Raw genomic sequence first — 8,277 nt, forward strand, 5'->3', positions numbered from 1 at the left:
TGATGAACTTTTAAGACCCCCTGGAGCTACTCATCAAAATTGGATGCAGAACATTGTCTTTGTGACCTGTGTTATGGCAATAGATGTTTTTGTCCCCAGACTATGGTCCTGATCCTCTGCTCAGGGACTCATTCTCTCAAGGTGTTTGGTTATGTGTAAGTTTTCATAACTTTGTCCCCTGTGTGTTGCACTACATGCAAGGATACAATTACAGCAAAGGTAAATACGCATCCTCTGTCAAACCTATTATATGTATCTGTGGATGTACTTCCACTCCTGTTCAGCCTGCATGTCTATCAAAGCACATAATAGTAGATCACAGTTATTTCAGAATTGTGTATATAACAGTAATTTCCTCTGTTGCCTTTAGCTCTTGCCATTTTCCTAGTGTCTTGCCCTGCCTTTATTTTGGTTTTGCTAACATCTCTCTTACAGGAGGTTGCGTTTTCCTTTACCCAAGCTAAGGAAAAAGCAACATACCATAATATATTTGGTATGCCCTTTAATCATTGACTGTCTTTCTTCTCCCATCCCTGGTAACCATCAAAGAATGTTTCTTTTAGTGTGAAAATATATTCTTGATCTTTTAGAATTATGATGTTGATAGAGGGTGGCTTGAAGAGTCTGTCCACTATTATTTTATGATGGAAATGTGATATAGGAGAATGGTATACTTTGTTTAGATGTAACTGAGCTAGAAATCCTCCAGAGCTATGACCCTGAGCTCAACCCTTCTATCTTGTCTCACAGAGTATCCCATGACGGTGTCCAGACATGAATTCTCACTGGTATTAACAGCCAATGACTTGATTCTTATCTGAGTGTAATGAATCCCCCAGGCTTCACCCCTGCCCTCAGGACCTACACACCCAGCCTGTCTCCTTGAAATTTAGGGTCCCTAAGTAATGGCAGCTCTGTAACACAAGATCTTTGTTAAAACAAAAAATTTCTTTTCTTAGCTCGTACCTGTCATTCCAAGATTTGTGTCTGTCTAAAAGAAGTGTTTCACTCAGCCTCTCCCTGTGTGTGTAATATAATCTATATATCCTGTGAGATCAAAGGCACGGGGAGTCTGGCGTCCCTCCCCCTACCTCCCCATTTCTCCTTTCCCATGCATGTGAAAATAAAACTTGGAATCCACCTGGTTTCTGTAATCTGGCAACGGTGACCAGGCAATTTGGGCCCTCTTGGTGCCCACCCTACAACAATGTTGTTGTTGTTGTTGTTGTTGTTGGGGCTATTAAGTTGGTTCTGACTCAGAGACTCTATGCACCAAAGAATGAAACCCTGACTGGTCCTGTTCCATCCTCACAATGGATCTTATGTTTGAGCCATCGCTGCAGCCACTGTGTCCGTGCACCTCCTCAGGGTTGCTTCTCATTTCTGCCGCTGCCCTCCACTTGACCACGCCCAGTCATGAGAACATACAATATGTGTCTTTGTGATGGGCTGATTCCATTCAGCAGGTATCCTCCAGGTTCACCCATGTTATGAGGAACTTCACAGATTCATCATTCTGGAGTATTCCATTGTATATGTGTACCAACATTTACATGTGTTTCTTCTCATGGATGGGCATTTAGGTTGTGTCCAATTTTTTGCTATTGAGAATAGTGCTGCACCGCACATAGGTGAGCATTTATCTATTCGTGGTGTGGCTCTTCTTTGTCTAGGATATGTGCTAAATAGAGGGATTGTTCACTTTTTGAGGATGCCCCACTACTTTCTGCAGGAGTTGCACACTTTACAATCCCACCAGCAGTGTTTGAGGGTTTCAGTTTTTCATACCTTCTCTAACATTTCTTGTTTTGCATCTTTTGAATGTTGCTCTGAATGAGGGAAGTATCTCATCGTTTTTTAGATTTACATCACTTGAATAAACACTGTCAGTTTATGATTTTGAGCTTTGTTCCACATTTTCTTCTACTCTCTAATATGTATTTTTATTTTTCCAATAAGAGTTCACATTTATAGAGTTTTTTAAATTTTATTTACACAGGACTTTCACACTGGTGTCTTTTTTTTCTTATCACAAGCTGGAATCAGTTCATTCATGCATCTCTTTATCAACAAATATTTACTTATTGAGCCCCGGGCCAAGAAGGCAGGGGAGTACAATCAACCCCAGTGTGGGCCTCACAGTCTTGGAGGGGACCTATAGGATTTTCAATGGCTGGTGTTTCAACAGCAAATACATCTCCATGCCTTTCTTTGATGGTCCCTGTTGGTGGATTCTCACCTCCTAGAGATTCGGGATAAGTGCACATTGACATGTCTTCTAAGCCACACACTATGGAGCAAGATGTTTCCCAAAAGAAAATGGGTGTGCTACAACCCTGAGAAGGGAGAATGGAGGTTGACTGGCCCAAAGTACCTCTGAAGTCTGATGTTTTTATAAAGTGCTAAACTTCAATAGCTTGCAGTGCGGTAAAGAGCATGAGTTGTAGATGGAACCTCAGAAATGTGAGGCCATTGCCCTTCCCTGTCTGCCCATGGAGTGGAGAGGTGGTGGGTAAAACATTCCAAAACATGAAACTCACTGCCATCGAGTCAATTCCGACTCACAGTTTCCTTAAAGACAGGGTAGAACTGCCCGCCCCCCACCCCCTGGGTTTCCCAGACAGTAACTCTTTATGGGAGTAGAAAGCCTCATCTTTCTACTGAGAAGTAGCTGATGGTTTTGAACTGCTGATCTTGTGGCTAGCAGCACAATAGTGACCTATTACACTACCAGGGCTTCCTTATGGTGGGTAGTAAGGGGTGGAAATGAATGAATAGAGAGGTATAGGAGGAGTGGCCATAGCTTGGCGGTTATCAGGGGGCTGGGGAATTAAACTGGGGACCCTTTCTTTTCTCTCCTGAGGGTACCTTTCTTTTAATCAAGGACTGCAGTCTCCCCGGTGCGTTGTGGAATTACTTGCTGGATCCCTCTTCTTCTGAGATCAGAGGATTAGAGCTCATTCCAAAAAGTTTCCATGGTGTCCATGCATGTGGAGAGGGGGCCAAAGCACTCATAGTTTCAGAGGATTCTGGGGGGAGGATCCCCCAGAAAGTATTTTCAAATTCTGAAGGAAAAAAACAAAACCCAAAACCCCCGAAGGTGCCCGTGACACATGGACAAATGGAAGCTGAGTTCTTGTGAGGACAGCCATGAAATCAGGAATTATCCATCGTGAAGAAAAGAGTCGTTGTGAGTGTCCAGAGCAGCTTCACACCCAGAACCTAAAATGCAGGCTCCGGTTGCCGGGCATGGTGAGTGGCAAGGAGGGGATTATTTTCACTACCAATGTCAAATAATCTAGGGCCACACTTCCAATATCATGAGGCAGGCCAGCATCTAAATCTGAGTTCCACCAGACTGTCCCCGAGGGGCCCTTCAGGGATATAGAATATTCTTATCTAGTCAAACCTGAAGACAGAGTGCTTAAACGTCAGCAAAGTCATGAAGTGGGAAATATGGACGCATACTGAAGGGGCGGTGACTCGGGTGCAGCTAGGAAGGATGGATATAATAACTGGACTGCAGACCTCTGGTGGGTTCACCTTTGATCACTACTTACCGTTTTCAGGCACTGCTGATGTAGCGCAGGCTCAAAGCAGCACCGCGTACAACAACGCAAAACACTGCGTGGTCCTGAGGCACCCTCCGCGATCACTGCCGCGTTGGGGCCCAGGATTGCAGCCACCGTTTCAGTCCATCTTGTTTCGAGGGTCTTCCTCATTATTATGGCTGACCTTTTACTTTACCAGCCATTGTGGCCTTCTTGGGGGACTGGTCCCTCCTGGTAGCAGATCCAAAGGATGCGAGATGAAGTCTCTCCTTACTCGTTTCCAAGGAACATTCTGGCTGTCCTTCCAAGATGGATTTGTTTGTACTTCTGGCAGTCGACAGTGCATTTAGTATTCTTTGCCAACATCATCATTCAAAGGCTTCAAACATTTTTTTTTTTGTCTTCCCTCTACACACTAGCTGGGAAAAATGTGAAGATGCTGATGGGATGTCACCAGGATGCAAAGGCACCACTTTTAACTTCTCTGCCTCAGGTAAGAGGTAGATCTCTACCCTCAACCCATTATCCTTATACATACCTTTTTCTGATGTATGATTCAGCTTGATCAGCCGACTCTATACCTTTACTTCTCCACTGACCCAAGAGTGGCCTTCAGTGCCTAAGATCATGATGATGAGAAGACCTTGGACTTGAAACTTGATCCGGAGAAGAGAAGTAGAAGGAAGGAAGAAGATGAAGTTAATACTGTGGAAATGATGAATACAACCTGGATTGGTAGCAGGTGACCTGACAAAGGAGAGCTTCTACTAATGGTACCCACACATCAACTCTGCAAAATAAATGTATTTACGTGAAAGCACTTTGCCTGCAAGTGTTAGTAATACTCAGTCATCATTTACATAGGACATTGTGTCTGTATTGGTCTCAGTGCCCTTTCTACAAGTAAACTCCGTGAAGTTCTTCTTCATTTTAGCATCCCCAGAATCTGGCTTAAACTTTCACACATCGTCAAACTTTCATCTTTGTGGTCATATTTAATTGAAAGTAGCATGGGCACAGGCCTGACAGAGCACGCAGTGTTCTCTGCCCATGATAATTTCGATGCTGTTGTTAGCCCCCATCATGTCAACTCCAACCCACGGCAACTCAGTGCACCATGGAACAAAATGCTGCCTGGTCCGGTGCCATGCTCTTGAGAGATTGAGGGGCAGAACATTGTGATCCATGGGGTTTTCATTGGCTGCTTCTTCCTAGACTGTCTTAAGCTGGAAGCTTCTGTTTAGCATCACAGCAACAGCCAAGCCTTCACTAGCACACAGGTAATGGCTGTGGATGAGGTAAATTGGCTGAGAATTGAATCCAGTATCCCACAGGGAAGACAAGAAAGCTAACGCTGACCCAGACAGTTTAGATCCTGGGAAAGCAAACTACACCTGATACAAACTGCATCCAACTCTTTACCCAAGCCCCTATTAGATCCTCCATAGAGACAGGCCCTCAGAAATATGAGTCTCTCTGAAGACACAGACTTGCTTCTGTGATCATCCAAGTGGTGCTCTGTTCTTTTAAGCAGGGGGAAGCGCTTGCCCTAAACATAGACTAGTTGGCAACTCCAGTGCTTACCCAATCTTAAATAACCTGCCCATTCACCAGGGAGCTCTGTTGACGCATGTTGCTAAGCACTGTGTCGCTAACAGAAGGACCAGTGGCCCAAATTCGGTAGCCATTCCACAGGAACCAGGAGCCCAGGTGGTGAAGTGGTTATGAGTTGGGCTGCTAACTAACGGCTACTCTGAGAGAGAAAAACAGGGCTTTTGGCTTTTGTAAAGATTTACAGTCTCAGAAACCCTAAGGAACAGTTCTACCCTGCTTTATAGGGTCAATAGAAGTGGGAATAAACTCACGGGCAATGAGTTTTTATTAAAGCCCATTCACTCTCCTAAACCACACACCTTGTTGAAAAGCATCTGTCTTTTCCTTCCCTCCCCAGAAGAAAAAAAAAGTAACTATTATCAACCAGTGTGTTCCTTCTAGACCTTTTTGCTATACAGTTACTTATCTGCACCCATTGATATTATATATTGTGCTTTCTTTGGCTTTGTTTTCTATTTTTATAAATAGTTGTATATTGTCAAGCTCTGCTGTTTCCTTTTTTTCTCGCTCAATAAAATGCCTTGAACATCTACTCACCCAGTATCATATAACTTTATTTTAAAAGGTTGTATACTTTTCTACAGAATATTTAGTAATTTCCTATGGTTGGATATTTATATTATTTCCAACTTTTCATTGGAAATGAGCACCTGGGACATGAATCCTGTAAAAAAAAATGTATAGCTTGAGGATAGTTACTAGAAAGTGAAATGGCTACATATCAGATGATAGGTACATTTTTAAATTTATTATTTTAGTAAATACTGCCAGATAGCTCTCCAAATTGGCTATAGTGACTTCCACTGGAATTGTATGAGAGATGTTTCCCCCCACACCTGCCAACCTTAGTAGTATCAACATTTTAAGTTATTGTCAATCTGATGGGTATGGTTTGTCATTGTTTTCATTAATTTGTCCTGATGGCCAGTGGGGCTGAACGTATTTTCTGTAGAGTTAGTTTACTTGTATTTCCTTTTGAGTAAATTGCCTATTGGTACCTTTTGGCCTTTTCATATTTTATGGGAGGTCTTTATATGTTGTGGAATTAAGCCTGTTATTTACTTGCATTACTGAAATCTTCTTTGTCTCTGCCTTGTCTTTTAATTCTGCAAATGGATGTCTTTTGTGGTCGCCAAGTTTTAGTACTTTTATGAATGGAAGCAAGCATACCTATTGGTTTCTCTATGCATTAGTTTCTATAGACTCAAAACTTTTGTGTAATTGTCTTTCTTTGCTCCTTTGCCTGGTTACTCTTGGAATGCACATGAAGATTTGGGGGGGCTGGGACCATCATTGTTTTAGCATACACCCCTCAACTGTCCTTGAATCAACTTAAGAGCTGGCATGAATCCTTCCTTTGTCTGGGAATTACAAACAAAAAATTAATTCTTGTTGGGATGAGTAGGCCTTTGGCTGGAGTTTAGAATTATTTATTGTAGACATTTCTTTGTAAGGTTTTAGTCCATTTCATTAGAAGCAAAACCAAAAACTCAGTAGACAATGAGGCACACAGGAAGGTAAAAGAACAAAGAGACACATACAGGGAGATCTCTTTACTTTCATTGGCTGCTGAGAGGTGTGTGATTGGAACCCAGCAGGCACTCTGAGGGGGAAGCTGTGACAGTCTGCTTCCATGAAGACGGTTGTTGTACGTAGGTGTTGAGTCACTTCCAACACACAGTGTTGTCATCACAAGACTGGAAGCACCACAGATGACAGTCTTGGAAACCCTACGGGGCATTTCTACTGTGTTCTGGTTGGTATGAATTAGACTCAACTTGACGGCATACAGCAAGAGCAATGCCCCCGATTTTGGCTCTGAGTTTGGGATGCACCTGTCAACGAAACAAAGACTATTGCCCTTTTGGTGTTGGCCTCCAAGCTACATAATTCTCTTAATTGATCTGTTTTGTGATATTAAATCATCCTTGGAGAGACACTGGTATTCGTCTCTCTGGTTTCTCTTGGCTCAGCTCTGCTGGCCATTTTCTCTTCTGCTCAGCCTCCCAGCTCTCTGTCAAGAATCATGCCAATCAGTCCTCCCTCAATGAGGCCAAATTAGCTCCTTCCAGGACTTTGAACTGGTTTGAACCTGTTCATCCATGGCCAAGGGAGTGAAATCAGAACCACTTCATATGTATAAAATGTGAGTATACAGGAACGATACAGGAACAGAAAAAAATATGTGTTTAAATCCTGGATTAGGAGACTTACAGAGGCCCTTTTAGGAACTTATATGGGAGACTGGATCATGTCCAGGATTGTGGAGAGAGACATACATTCAAAGTGACTACCTGGTTGGCTGCCATCTTTAAGCCAGGCACTGTGGTTTCTGACTCTGTTGAGCAAGAGACTTGGTTGTCATGGAAGTCACGTGCTGTCCTTGTTTTCTAGGAAGATTAAATTTCTAGGAGTGTGTCAGCCCATGCTCCCTTCTGGTTTTCATTTTGGAACACCCTCCTTTGCAAAGTTGGGCCTGCCTGGCTTCAGTTTATTGGCATTACTGAACTGAGAGGGACTGGTTTGAAGTACTGGTTCCTTCGAGGGTCTCCATGTGAAACAACTAAAGACAAACACGTCTTTTCATTAGTACTTGTCTCCCTTACTTTTACCCTCTCCTCCACTAGGTTATTCTTTATGCAGTAGCAAGAGAGCTTCTTAAAGCTTAAGTTTTAGAACGTAAAAGATTCTGGTCCCTTTTAACTCAAGACACTCACCAATTTGACATGGTTGCTTCTCTGATCGCACCATATGCTCCTTTCATCCTTGTTCTGTAGCCTTAGAGAATCGGTTTTTTGGCACAGGCCAGAGATCTAGCACAGCAATACGTTCCCTCCTCAGGCTGCGTAGTAGTCCTTATACAAGATTGTAAGTAAAATGGCGTAATATAGAAGACATTTTATCAATATTTTATAGCATTTTATAGCCCGTGATAAGGTGTTTTTCTTTTATTAACCTGCTGAAAGTCTTCAATTTTCACAACAGTCCAAAGAAGTGGGTGGGTTCACCCCCACCGTACAGATAATGAAACAGATCCTGAGAATTTAAATAACTGTCCAAGGCCACATCAACCCAGTGCCATTCAGTGACCCTATATAGAGTTCATAGTGAC

Source organism: Echinops telfairi, unplaced genomic scaffold, assembly GCF_000313985.2.
Source record: "Echinops telfairi isolate 266 unplaced genomic scaffold, ASM31398v2 ScPeMD7_7469;HRSCAF=8507_1, whole genome shotgun sequence".
Classification (NCBI taxonomy): domain Eukaryota; kingdom Metazoa; phylum Chordata; class Mammalia; order Afrosoricida; family Tenrecidae; genus Echinops; species Echinops telfairi.